Source organism: Siphateles boraxobius, unplaced genomic scaffold (assembly GCF_051911475.1).
Source record: "Siphateles boraxobius isolate OS27281-9 unplaced genomic scaffold, OSU_SipBor_1 26, whole genome shotgun sequence".
NCBI lineage: Eukaryota > Metazoa > Chordata > Actinopteri > Cypriniformes > Leuciscidae > Siphateles > Siphateles boraxobius.
The window spans coordinates 3,958,115-3,972,458 of NW_027508876.1; the positions used below are offsets into that span (position 1 = coordinate 3,958,115).

General features: G+C 48.9%; 1 long non-coding RNA gene and 1 pseudogene across 1 annotated transcript; both read right to left on the reverse strand.

The window, feature by feature from the left end:
- Nucleotides 1–1,975: 1,975 nt before the first annotated feature.
- LOC143751445 (uncharacterized) lies at nucleotides 1,976–2,134 on the reverse strand. Its single transcript, XR_013207219.1, has 2 exons — nucleotides 2,101–2,134; nucleotides 1,976–2,026 (listed from the first exon to the last, which is right to left on the reverse strand). It is a non-coding gene; the product is annotated as an uncharacterized LOC143751445 (long non-coding RNA).
- Nucleotides 2,135–8,553: 6,419 nt separating this feature from the next.
- Nucleotides 8,554–14,344, reverse strand: part of LOC143752269 (uncharacterized) — a 41,510-nt pseudogene continuing 35,719 nt past the window's right edge.

Sequence of the window (14,344 nt, forward strand, 5' to 3'; positions counted from 1 at the left end):
AACGATCTTGAAGAAACTCCAGAACTGAAGCCATTGGGCAGTTAACTGGGCCTAACTCAAGTTCTCTACACCAAGTAGAAAAATATTCCACTTGAGGCCATATAATCTCCTAGTAGACGGAGCCCTAGAGATAAGTATGGTTTCGACCACCCCGGATGATAGACCAGCATCTAGGTACTAAGCCCCCTCAGAGGCCAGACCCACAATTTCCACAGCTCTGGATGAGGATGGAATCCAGAGGTTTCCAGGTGGTGCGGAGTTGCCCTCCGCCTGGACAACAGACCCCTCCACAGAGGAATTTGCCATGGCGTAGCTATCAGGAGTGAAATTAATTCTGAAAACCATACTCGGGCTGGCCAAAACAGGGCTATCAGAAGAAGACGGATGCCCTCCTGACTGATGCTCTCCAGGAAGCCTCGGCCAGGCCTGTACCATGGCATCCAACCCCAACGGGGCTGGATGAGTGAGGGAGAACCAAAGTGGACAGTGGGACGGCCGTCCCTCGAGACGTAAACAGATCCACATCCACTGGTCCAAACCTCTGCCATATGAACTCCACCACCTCTGGATGGAGTCTCCATTCCCCGGGCCTCAGCCCCTGCCTCGACAGGATGTCTGCTCCCTGATTCAGAACCCCCGGGACATATATTGCTCTAATAGATAATATTTTCCCTTGGGACCATAAAATGATCTGATGCGCCAATCTGGATAGAGAGCGCGATCTGAGTGTCCTTTGTCGGTTTAGATAAGCTACCACTGAGACGTGGTAACCTTTGATGTCTGTGAGGAAGCTCCTCAGAGCCCTGAACACAGCCAACATTTCTAGCAATTTATATGCCAAGAATGATGATGGTCCAGCCACAGACCCTTGGCAAAGCGGCCGTCCGAGACCGCGCCCCAGCCAGCGAGGGAGGCGTCTGTCGAAACAGTTTCCCGGCGACATGACGCCCCTAACACTGGCCCTTGGGACAAGAACCAAGGTTTCTTCCATATTAATAGGGAACTTAGGCATCTGCACGTGACCTTTATTATACGGAATGGATTCCCCTTGGGGAAAAACCCCTTGGCTTTGAGCAACCACTGAAGGGGCCTCATGTGAAACAGGCACAAAGGAATTATGTTGGATGCCGCTGTTATGAGGCCCAGCAGTCTTTGAAATTGCTTTACATTGATGGCCTGGCCTAGCTTTATCCCGGACACCATGGCCAGGATCGATTCGATACGAGCGGGAGACATACGTGCCCGCATCGTAACCGAATTCTATACCACGCCCAGAAGAGTAGTCTTCTGAGCTGGGTCCAACACATTTTTCTTAGTGTTGAGCCTCAACCTCCGGTTCTGAATGTGACCAAGGACGACATCTCGATGCCGAACTTCCATTTCTCGAGACTGGGCCAATATGAGCCAGTCGTCGATGTAATTCAGTATACGGATGCCCTGACGCCTCAGTGGAGCCAGAGCCGCATCCATACACTTTGTGAATGTGCGGGGAGAGAGTGCAAGGCCGAACGGAAGAACCCCGATATTGGTATGCTTCGCCCCCGAAAGCGACCTCAGGAACCTCCTGTGACATGGAAGGATGAAGACATGAAAATAGGCGTTGGATCTGTCCTCGGATCTGATTTGGTTCACGATAATGGGAATAGTAAGCATTTTGAACCTGAATCTCCTCAAAGAACAATTCAAAAGCCCTAGATCTAAAATTGGCCTCAGTCCGCCATCCTTCTTTGGAACTATAAAGTACCGGCTGTAAAACCAGGACTCCCTGTCTGGTAGGGGAACAAATTCTATGGCCCCTTAATTCCAGTAGAGTCTGTACCTCTTGTTCCATAACCCGAGCCTGTTCTGGAACCACTGCAGTCGGTACCACCCCAGCAAAGGACCAGAAGGACCTTAAGGACCTATTTCCCCAAGCCTTCTTCGCCTGAAGGACGGCCCTCAGGTCACCCTTCTGGCTGGAGGACTTCGGTTGAGAGTGCTTCCTCTGTTGCCAAGCTCCCGCAGGAGGGGCTCTAGAGGCAACGCTCTCTTTTTGCTCTTGCCGATGGGAGGAGCTTTGATTTAGAGTGGCGAGGGAAATACCGTTGGAATGCCGCCGACTGTTTTTTTTGTTTGTTTTTTTTCGCTTCCTGAAACCTGCAACGACTGTAGTGACAGCGTTGGAAAACAGGCCAGAAGGAGATAGCGGAGCGGCCAACAGGAATATTTGCCTCATTTAGATCTTTAAGAAGATAGGCCTGGTACACCTGCAAAATCGTCATAGAGTGCAGGCACGCACCAGCCTGACCAGCCACCATATAAGCCCGGCCAACCAGTGCAGATGTGTCCCTGCACGGTTTTTTGGGCAGCGCCGGGGCTTAAAGCGAAGATGCCGCATCAGGAGAACGATAGCTCGCTAAAGCTTCCACAATCTGCGGCATCTTGCCATAAACCACCTCTCTCGCACCCACCACATTCGAATAAACATATAATGAATGTGGTGAGATATGTAAAGAGTGGTTTTTTTTCCCAGGATCTACATATATATTTTTTATAAAGATCTGGGAAAAACAGTAGGCCCCGGCTCTGAGGTTGTGAACGGTGCTGCAGGAATCTCTCGTCTAGTTCATTTTGACGGGGATCATCCTGCTTATTTTGTGGCCAGCTGATATATATATATATATATATATATATTTAGTCTGCCCACAGCACGCATCACAACCTCCACGAGCTCTACATAAGCAGAAACATAAGCCGGCGAGAGTGACTCATGTTGCTCGTTCCCGATGCTGAGCACATCTCCTTCCTTACAAACAGATAGCTCGAGCACTGGGCACTCGTCACGGGCAGAAGAAGCCGCATCGCGGGCTTCTGCATCGTGAACGAGTGTCACAGAATCTGCGGATGATGAGAGAAAAGGTGCCTCAGCAGTCTCGTTCTCATCCGCGAGATCCTTCTGCGATCTCCACGATCTAAGCCGTCGCGCCGCCTCAACGGACGCGGGACCCGAATTGCGGGGATCACGAGCCTGGCCATCATCAAGAAATAATATAGCCAAGCGGGAGCGCAGCACTCTAATAGGAAGTGCTTCACAGTGTGCACAGGCAGCCCTCTCGAGAGCTGACAGAGCTTGCTGCGCCCCTAAACAATACACACACACATAGCTGATCCGTGTCCCCACCTGTGGCATATTTATAATCTTGGGCAGGGGTGCACACACTTAGTGTATTGTTCACTCACCATAATATAGAGCTTTGCACAGGCAAACAACACCAAATAAGACAGACAGTTTCACAGACAGCGCTTGCTGAAGAGCGAAAGCTGATGTGTGTGTGTATCAGCGTCACTTTTATGCATCCGGTTATGCCGTCACATGTTACGTCACGACGCGACACCAATCAGGATTGGATTAGTTTCATTCTTACTTCAGAGGCGCACGCTAAGGGAGCGTCCCCAAAGTGTCGATTCTCGACGCAGTGTTAAGTTCCCTTGAAAGGGAACCAGATTTACACTGACCCTCGTTTAGAAAGCAGTCTGGTGAGAAATGATTAGCGCAAACATAAAAGCATTTACGTAGATCGTTGGGAATATTCCCTTCAAAAATAAAACTCAGCCACTGCGTCTTCAGCGGTTCAAATTTAGGAACACCAAAATGACTGCTGTGTTCCTTATTACAGCCAAGAACAGAACACCACATTCGCTTAGATGCCATTCTGCTCCAGTGTATCAACAATGGCGGACTACGATGACAGCTCGCTCAGGGTGGGTCTGTGTTGAAACGCTGCTGTCAATTATCAATCTTGGGAGGGGCGTCCGATTTAGTGACGTCACAAAATCGAACGGCTCAATTTGAGGCAGGGGAAAACATATAAGGAGATTAAAACAAAAACACTGGATAGATTTTTATCATTGTATGATGGTTGTGTACAGGCACTGCCAACACACATTTCAGTACAATCAACTTGTAAAAGTGCATATACCATTATATGACCCCTTTAAAAATGTTCTAAATGCTTATCATTGTTGTCCAGTATACCATAGAAATTTTTTTTTCCACAAACACCCACTAATTTTCTATGGAGCTCCTAAATGCAAATGTTTTGTGAGGCAATGTAACGCTTCTTGGGGGAATGCAAAACATTTGTGAGTGAACATAAAGCCATTGAAATATGCTATGTTTTCAGCCATCTCATTTTTATCCATCGTGTCTCATCAGGCATTTTCAAAAAGATATACATGTTCCATTTCAAATTAATTTAACTATAATAACAGTTATGTACACAAGCAAAACTCAGATAAAACTTTCTCTGTCTGACCTATTGTCACTTTCTGGTGTCAGTGTTTTCACATTAATGTTTCAGGAATATGTTAGACCCTCACAGAACTCTGGCAATGATGATAAATTGTTCTTATGAGGAACATGACTCTATAGCACCGCTGCAGTGGAAACAGATACTGGGTAGAAACATCATTACATCCTATATTTAGACCAAAAGGATCAACAGAGAATGTTTCACTGCAAAACTCACCAGCACAACAGTACAGGTCATTAATATGTAACTGCTGAATTATGCATTTTTGCACCATGTATAAACACAGAAACTATTGATTTGCAAGACTATGCAATGACAGGATGTTGGCAGTGAGGTTTACATTTGCTTCTCTTAAGGGGAGACCGCTGTAACAAGGGGCAATTGTGACACACTAGATTTATTTTGGAGTGCTAAGACAAATATTCAGAGCATGAATAGAGTTCCCTTTCGAGAGTGGTCTCTCGTATTGCGTAGCTATATGCTTATGGGATAACTCCTTTTCTAGAGAATATTGAAGCATTTATTTTAAAACGCAGTGCAGCTGTACAGCGAGCACAGAGCAGAGCTGACTAGCACGCATATTGGCTGTGCTGCGGGAACTGCAAGAACCTATAGCGAAGCAGCTGAGGCATGCAAACCAATCAGAGCGCCTTGCATGCGCCGAAACCCGCCAGAATGGGCGTGGCTTCTGGCTATAAAAGCAGACCATTTCGCCCTAGAAATCAGATTTAATCTCCTTCAGCAAACTCTTCACTTCGCTGATTTCTCCTGCTAAGAAACCTTCACCGTCAACAAGCGCCAGCAGCGGAACGAGCGACCTGCAGCAAGCAGCTCAGTGGATGGCGGCCTCCCGATCTACACGTTAGAACTCGCTGCCGCCTCTTCTGATTCACCGTTCACCTGCGGCCATCCGGCGAGCAGCCTATATCCTTTCTAAAAGCATTTTACAGTGTGTTCGCCACAGCGACACAGTGTGTTCGCTGCATATGCATCCCCTTCAGGGCTGGCTAAAACCCAGAGTACCGGCCCATGCATGGGATTCTGGCCACCTACGTATCAGAGTGAACCACGGCTCTATCAAAGCCCTGGCTCCTTGGAAAGTCACCGACTGTAAACAGTCGAGTGTTAACGTGGGTGTGGTCTCGAGGAGGAAGGTGATTTCAACAGATGCCTCCAACCTAGGTTGGGGGTCTCTGTTCGAGGGCAGGCCTGTCTCCTGCCTCTGGTCAAGCCCGGAGAAATGCCTACATATCAACTGCCTCGAAATGAGAGTGGTTTTTCTGGTCCTAAAAGCCTCCCTGCCAAACCTGGCAGGGCACCATGTCTTGGTCCGGACGGACAACATGTCAGTGGTGTCCTATACAAATCGCCAGGGCGGTCTCAGGTCGGGCAACCTGTACACCTTGGCAAAACACCTCCTCCTATGGGCACATGCCAACCTGCGCTCGCTGAGAGCAGCGCACGTACCAGGCATTCTGAACCAGGGTGTAGATATGCTACCCGGAGACAATGTTCCCCCAGGGGAATGGTCTCTCCACCTCCACACGGTTCATCTGATCTGGAGTATCTTCGGCAGGGCAGAGGTCGACCTCTTCGCCTCAGAAGGCAACTCTCACTGCCCAACATTATTTTCCAAAAGCATTCTTTTCCACATTTGGCCCAGCTGCCCTCTTTACGCATTCCCTCCGGTCTCGATGCTCCCTCGGGTCATTAAGCGGATCAGGGAGAGCAAGTGAACAGTCCTCCTAATAGCCCCTCTCTGGGTGACCCAGGTCTGGTTCCCCGAGTCGGCGCAGCTGCTGGACACAGCTCCTTGGCCTATACCACCGAGGAGAAACCTCCTCACGCAGGAGAACGGGACGATCTGGCATCCCCGTCCTGACTTGTGGACCCTCCATGTATGGCCCCTCAACGGGTATCCGGGAACCTCCCAGAAAAAGTCTTAAGCACTATCTCTGAGGCTAGAGCACCGTCAACTAGACGATTATATATATGCCACAGGTGGGGACACGGATCAGCTATGTGTGTGTGTAATGTTTAGGGGCGCAGCAAGCTCCGTCATTAGAGAAAAATGAGTTCAAGAGTGAGATAGTGAAATCCCAAGTTTCTATATGCTGACCTGAACGAACCATCAATCATTAATTTAACCCTTCTATCGTTTCTTAGGCGGGTTATTAAATTTTATCTCAATGCACCAGTTCAGCTAAGAGTCTGGAGGTATACTGGTTGATCTCCTCTGGATAGATGTTTAGGCTGCCAATCACGTGGTGTGTTGGTGAATGGATAGAAAGTCTTTGAAGCTTTTAAAGCGGGCTTTGCAGTTGAATCGTTTAAACGAAAATTTGCAGCAAAACTTAACTTAGAATCAAGACTCTCAACGGAAAAGAAAAAGATAAAGCTAAGAAAAGAAAGAAAAATGAGACGAGAGTAGTTATAGATGGCTTGCATGAAGCTATTTAACCCATGGATGTTCTTCTCATCTTATTTTGGGTTCTTTTGTCTGCTCGTCTACATGGTCTGTCTGGTTCCTTGTCATGGCTTCTCCATGACTTCTGTAAATTTGCTCTAGCAAACAAATTCACAAACTAAACCTCAACCCAAATTAACAAAATCTTCTACTGACAACTCTCTACTGGCTTTTCGGGTCCTAATTTTAAACTCAATGGTTTGTCCAACCTCTTGGATGATTCTGACCAATAAGGCACTGTCTTTATTCGGGAGGTGGCATTCTCTTCACCTCTCATCGTAAATAATGCGTTATCTGTGATCTCTTTACTCTCCGGCTCTAGCAGAGAGTTCAGAGGGAACAGTTTAGACATTATTCCTATTATAAGAACACAAAACATTTTACACAGATTTCAATCAAGCCTTCTTATGAATTAAGAACATATTGTCGTACTGATAGGAAACAAGACACACTTTCATTCAAACATCTAATAGTTATAAAAATTACATGACTTGTATGTGATCTAAGCATAACAGACGCATACAGAGGCTGTAGATACAATATAGGAATATGTAGTTGAACAATGTTTGATTAGAAGTCCGTCAAAAATTGTTTTGTGATGATTTTATGTAATTTTAAAGTCTCAGTCTCTGTGGTGTTAAGAGATTTCAACCATGGGGTCATTCAGAGGAGGAGGTCTGTTTTCAATCCTCTGTCTTGGGATCAAACAACCTCTGCCATTATCTTGGTGGGTTCTGAGCCGTGCCATCTCTGAACCAGTCAGTCTTTACCAAACTATCTAACGTTGACTAGTTCTTCCTCTATTTAGGCTCATCTCTTTGAAGCTTGCAGGGCCATAAAGTCGTTTTGTAGACTAGCTGGAGCCGGGATCTTTACACTCCTGGAATGTTGAATTTTGTGTGGAATTATGTTTGAACGAATCACCTGGAAGAATCATTTATGTTTGGTTCACCCTCAATTCCCACAAGGTAGTGCACTGGAAAGTGTGGAATGTTGCACTTAAATGTCACAACTTCCCCTGGTTAGCAGAAAGCTTGAGGCTAAATGTGCTAAAACTGGCAGCAACACATCAGGTGCTTTCTTAAAGGTTACTTATTTAAGATGGAAAATGCTTCGATGTAGTAAAAAACATTGATGAAACGTTTCAGCCATGTAAAAAAAACTGATTAAAAAGCTGACAAACAGCAGCATATTTACAGCAGTCTGAAACAGGTGAAGGCTGAAGCGCTTGCTTGTGATGCCTATCCTTTTTTTATAACATATTTTAATCAAATAAAAAAAGTTATTATCTTACATCATTATAATGTTGACAAACAAATCTAAGTAGAATACAAAACATTAGTATTTCCTATGCAATACAGTTGCACAATCCAAAATACAACCAAAAAAAGCTTGTTCATTTATCAATCTTTAAATTTTTGCCTATAGTTTCATTAAACTTTAGAGCCTTTAATTCAATAAAAAATGGATGGTTGGGCCACTTCTCAGCAAAAACACATCACACTCGTGTTCACTTCAAACCCACAGCAATGAATCAATGAATATAAATAAGGCAAAAGCACTGCAATTCACTCACACGATAGGGCTGATCAGAGGCTTCAATCCATTCGTTACACTCTCGGGGGAGATATTTACTCTTCAGTTCCTCCTCAGCACACTCTGAAACACATAGCTTCTCCAACAGTCGGATTTACATTCACTGCATCCTCCTTGAGCTTTTCGAATATTCATAAGATGAAACCAATTCACTTATCTTTCTCTCTCTCCCTTCGCAGCGCAGATTCAATTGAGAACTCAGTCCAGCCGATTCCCACAGACGAACTCCAATCCAGCCGACTTCAATGGGCAGTTTCCACACCCAGGCAACTTCCCAGAATAAGCTTGTGTCCACCACTGCTCCAAGAAACCCAGAACCACAGAACACAGAACAGCACGAGACCAGCACGGGACCAACAACAGACCAACCTTCCCACGACGCTCTCGCAATAGCCCTTTTATCTATGGCTTATGAAGCAAACAGCTCGTGTAAACGCCGCTCCTCTCTCTCTCTCGCACCTGTAGTGCATTAGCGCTAATCAGGCCGGGCAATGATTCTGCCACACCCGGGACCGGAGTGGGATGTGTCGCACACAAATCGTTCCCTTGGGAAATTTGTGACTCCTCAAGGGGGTTCTGCTCGCTAAGCGTTTTTGTCACCCGTGACATCCCCCCCTGCCAATCGGTTCTAGTCCCTAGAACTGGTGTTCCTCAATTCCATTCGCCATACCTCTCAGGTGGCTGTCCTCGGGTGTCCCGCTGAGATCGTCGGGGTGGCGAGGGCGGAGCCACTCTGGCTTCAACTTCGGGGTCCCTCGGGACCACAGCCCACCCTACCATGGTTACCTCTGGGGCGGGTGGCACACTTGGGGCCTTGGCCGCTAGCTGCAGATAGTTCTGACAGGGACGGAGCAAGTTTCGATGGAGCACCCGTATCGGTCCTGGTTTCCCCTCGGGCCGTACCGAGTAAACTGGAGCATCAGGCCCTTGTCGTCGTTCCACCACATATGGCATCGACTCCCAGCGATCGCTGAGCTTCCCCTTCCCTGAGCGCCGGTTGTCCCTTACCAGCACTCACTCCCCAGGCAACAAAGGGGCCTCTCGGGCCATCCGGTCGTATAGCCGCTTGTTCTTGGCGGCTGCTGCACTCAGATGATCTGAGACTCGTCGGTAGGCATCGAGCAGTTGGTGGTGGTGCCGATCAACCCAGTCGGTGGTACTATACCCTCTTTCCGCAGCCTCGGTCCCCAGGACCAAGTCCACCGGTAAGCGGAGATGACGCCCAAACATAAGGTAGGAAGGAGCATACCCGGTGATACAGTGCACACTATTGTTATAGGCTTGCAACAGCGAGGGGAGATTCTCGGCCCATTGGCCCTGTTGTTCACTCTCTAGGGTCCCCAATAACCCCAACAGGGTCTGATTGAACCTTTCGCACCCCCCGTTACCCTGAGGGTGGTATGAGGACATATGGGTTGTATCAATGCCCTCCAAAGGACGCTGGCTGTGGTAACTGCCGTCTCATCTACAGTGGGGACGGCCAAGGTGTATTTAGTGAATAGGTCCGTCATCACCAGGATATTTTGAAATTGAGCCATCGGCCCACCTAGCGTCAGGAAATCGATTCCTATGATGTGCAGAGGGGCTTTGGGCCGCAGGGGGACAAATGGGGCTTGAACTTCCTTCCTGCGTTTGAACAACGTACACCGTGGACAACTCTGAACGAACTCCTCAACTTTCTTTTCCATCCTAGGCCAATAGAAATACCTCCTCAGCAGTGACAGCGTCTTCTCTTGGCCCTGATGGCCAGTATGGGTGTGGTATGCAGTCAATAGCTCCGAGACTTGGCCCTCCAGTACCACCACCTGGTGTACTGTCTCCTGCGTTCGGGGATCTCGTATTACCCAAATTACCCCTTCTCTAAGTCGCAGCCTCTTCCACTGCCTTAGGAGCTGTTGTATTCCCACCGTCTGAGCCTGCATTTCCTCTGCCCTCGGCATGTATCCCTGTCTAAGGTACAACATAACCTGACACAGGTCTGCATCTCCCTGCTGCAGCCCTCTCCACCGCTCGGGGTCCCACCCCCAACTGGACGGAACAGCCCCCAGGGTCCCGGGAGCTTCCACCATTGCCACCAGCAACTCGTCTTCGGGGCCAGGGGTACAAAGGGGTATTTGGTCGTCCCTCCGGGCGACTGGGAGTCTGGAGAGGGTGTCCGCATTCACGTGTTCTCTGCCGGGTCGGTATTTAAGCTGGTAATCATAATTTGCCAGTTGTGCCACCCAACGCTGCTCTACTGCCCCCAACTTGGCGGTCAGCAAGTGTACTAACGGATTATTATCCGTAATCACTGTCACCTTGGCTCCCCACAGTTGAACTTCTCCGTCATGGCCCACTTCATTGCCAGTAGTTCGATTTTGAAGGAACTGTAATTTGCCGCGTTCCGCTCTGCGGGATGTAAACTTCGACTTGCGTATGCAATCACTCTCTCCACTCCTTGTTACTCTTGGGCCAACACGGCTTTCCAAACCTGCGTTGCTGGCGTCAGTATACAGAAGGAACGGCTGGGTGAAGTCTGCGTAGGCCAAGATAGGAGCCTTCAAAATTTCTTGCTTGAGGTTCTGGAAAGCGGTCTCACAGGTGAAATCCCACTGCACTGACGGAGAGCCTTTGCTACGGGCACGTCCGGAACCAGCAAGAAGTTGGTTCAATGGCTTAGCAAGCCCAGAGAATCCTTTTATAAAGCGTCGATAATATCCCACAAACCCCAGAAATGACCGCACCTGTCTCACGGTCCCGGGTGGCTCCCACCCTTGGACTGCCACCACCTTCTCCGGGTCGGGAGATATCCCTGCAGCACTGACACGATGCCCCAAGAACTGTACCTCCTTCCGAAATAACTGGCATTTGTCTGGCCTAAGCTTCAGCCCATATTTCTCCATGGCCCTGAACACTTCCTCTAAGTGGTGCAAATGAGTGTGGAAATCAGGGGAGAAGACAATCACATCGTCCAGGTAGACCAGTGTTGAGTCGACCCATTGTCCTAAACAGCGCTGCATCAAGCGCTGAAAGGTCGCGGCAGCATTGCACAAGCCGAACGGCATACGGTCCCATTCAAATAACCCAAACGGGGTGGTGAAAGCTGTTTTCTCTCTATCTCGGTCGTCTACCTGCACCTGACAGTATCCACTCGCCAGGTCCAATGTTGAGTACCACGACGCTTCGGTGAGACTGGTGAGTGAGTCTTCAACCGTGGCAACGGGAATGCATCTTTCTTCGTTACGCTGTTAAGTTTGAGGTAGTCAACGCAGAACCCCCAAGCTCCCGTTTTCCTCTGAACCAGAAGGATTGGCGCCGCCCACGGACTACTGCTCTCTCGAACGATGCCTCTCTCCAGCATCCCTTTCAACAGAGCGCGTACCTCGGCATAGAGGGTTGGTGGCACCGGACGGTACCGCTCTCGGCTAGGCGTCGCCTCACCGGTGGGTATTTGATGCTTCACTACCCCTGTGCAGCCATAGTCTTCTTCGTGGGTTGAGAACACATGTTGCCATTTTCTCAAGAGCTCCTGGAGTTGTAACCCTTGTTCCTCTTCCAGATTCTCACCCTTCAGGGATTCTCCCATCAAATGAGTCGGCACCCCTCCTCCCACAGGGCCCGGTTCTGACTCAACTGGGCAGACGCGACTTCTACTACCACAGAGCTCACCTGCCTGAAGCAGACCTCCTGATGCTCATGAACCTGGACAGGGCGTACCGAGGAAACTCGGACCAGACGTTGGTGTCGACGAAGGAGCACAGGGTAAGGATTGGCGTTCCGTACCTTTACTGAAACTCGCCCTCGATGGATAACCGCCAGCCCGTGAGCCACTTCAATGGGCTGACAGTCCTCATGGGGCTCCACCAAGACAAAGGTCCAGGCACTCGGACCCAAAGAACGGTCTCGCTCTGGGCTGGGACAGACAAAGCGTACCGACAGACAACTCAACCGATGCCTTCTCTCTCCTCCACTTGGCTAGCCGCGTGCACTTTTCGGCAATCGGCCAGAATTCGGTCCCAGTCCTGCTTCGCAGATGACAGCGACGTTCGAGCCGGCCGGCCCCGAAACAATTCCTCCCAGCAATCCAGTATAACGTTCATCCCTAGGAGTGCTCGATGAATGCCCAAGCAATGATCTCGGACGATAACGACCCCCTTCTGTTGGACGGGCACCCCTCGGACCAGAAAGTCTACCACGTTGTATCCAGTATAGGGGATATCCAGGCAATTCACCCCCCGTAAAGTCAGCCTGGAAGCTTCCATCGCTTGGAGACGATGATCTGCAAACAACTCCTGGGCCAGGCTCTCCGAGAATAATGTAACTTGAGAACCTGTATCGACCAGACAAACTATCGTGACTCCATTAGCTTGGACCTCCACGGTGGGACAACGCCCAACCCAGTCATCTATTAAAGCAGGGACAGAAAAAGGGTCACACAAAGGGGTCCCGGCCACCCGGTGGGACTAAAAACCCCCCTGAGAACCCCGACGGAGCCCACACTGACGACTGATGTGTCTCGGGTCTCCGCAATTAATACAAATGGGCCTTCCCTGGTCGTCCCACTGGAACCGGGGCCCCACAGGACGTAGGGGGCGGCGCACAGGACCTCGCCCCTCCTCCGAATACGACCTCTCTCTCACCATCGATCCGCCCTCGACTCGACCCCGACGAAGTTCACCCAACAGGTTCCGAGAAAGTTCCGCCATCTGTCCCTTGACATCCTCTAATAGTTCAGTTCTCAGTTTCTGTTTCCAATCACTCGGTTCGACAGGCGCGGGTCCACCGGCACTACTTGACACGACACGACTTCTCACTGGCCTTCCCAAAAAGACCATAAGACAGTTGCAGCTCATACAGAACGCTGCTGCTAGGATTCTGAGCAGAACCAGAAAATATGAACACATCACACCAGTCCTCAGGTCTTTACACTGGCTGCCAGTTACATTTAGGATTGATTTTAAAGTATTATTACTGGTATATAAATCATTCAATGGCCTAGGACCTCAATACATTGCAGATATGCTCAGTGAATATAAACACAACAGATCACTCAGATCATTAGGATCACATCGGCTAGAAATACCAAGGGTTCACTCTAAGCATGGCGAGTCTGCTTTTAGCTACTATGCCAGCCGCAGCTGGAACCAGCTTCCAGAAGAAATCAGAAGTGCTCCTACAGTAGTCACATTCAAATCCAGACTCAAAACACATCTGTTTAACTGTGCATTTACTGAATGAGCACTGTGCCACTGTTCGTCCGACTATTTGCACTGTATTTTATTTTATGTTTTAATTATTCTGATTTCATTTGATTATTTCTGTATTTTATCTTTTATTCTAAACTGTTTTAATTATTCTGATTTCTTTTGATTATTTTAATTTCTTCTATGTAAAGCACTTTGAATTACCATTGTGTATGAAATGTGCTATATAAATAAACTTGCCTTGCCTTGCCTTGCCTTGCCTGCCTTACTTGCTGCCACACAAAGCGGTGTACGAGTCGTCTCTCCCTGATCTAGTTCCAACGCCAAGGCCTCTTGTCGCAAAGCCTCAAAGGTCACAGTGGGGTCTTGTCGAAGCTGGAGTCGTATGCCCTGACGTACCGGCCCTTCACGCAGCCCCAAGACAAATTGGTCTCGTAACAAGACATCTCCCTCACCTAATCCATGGTCCTGCCGTCCTTTCAACCGGCCAAACTGCTCCCGCAATTTCAAGGAGTATGCCCGAAGAGTCTGCTTAGGCCCCTGTTGATAGTTAAAAAACTGGGCACGAAGAGTGGCCACCGGGGTCGAGTCTCCATACAACCCGGACAAGAAGTCAAAGATAGTTTTTGCGGTAGCCCGTGTGGCTCCCGATGCGGCAAGAACTTCTCTTTTGGCTTCTCCTTCCAAGGATCCCAACACAAACTGTACTTGCTGTGATGCACTCAGTCCCTGTAATCCGGCCAGATATTCCGTCTGCGCCTTCCACTCATGTAAGCCCAACTCCGATCCTGGCCCTCCATAGCGCT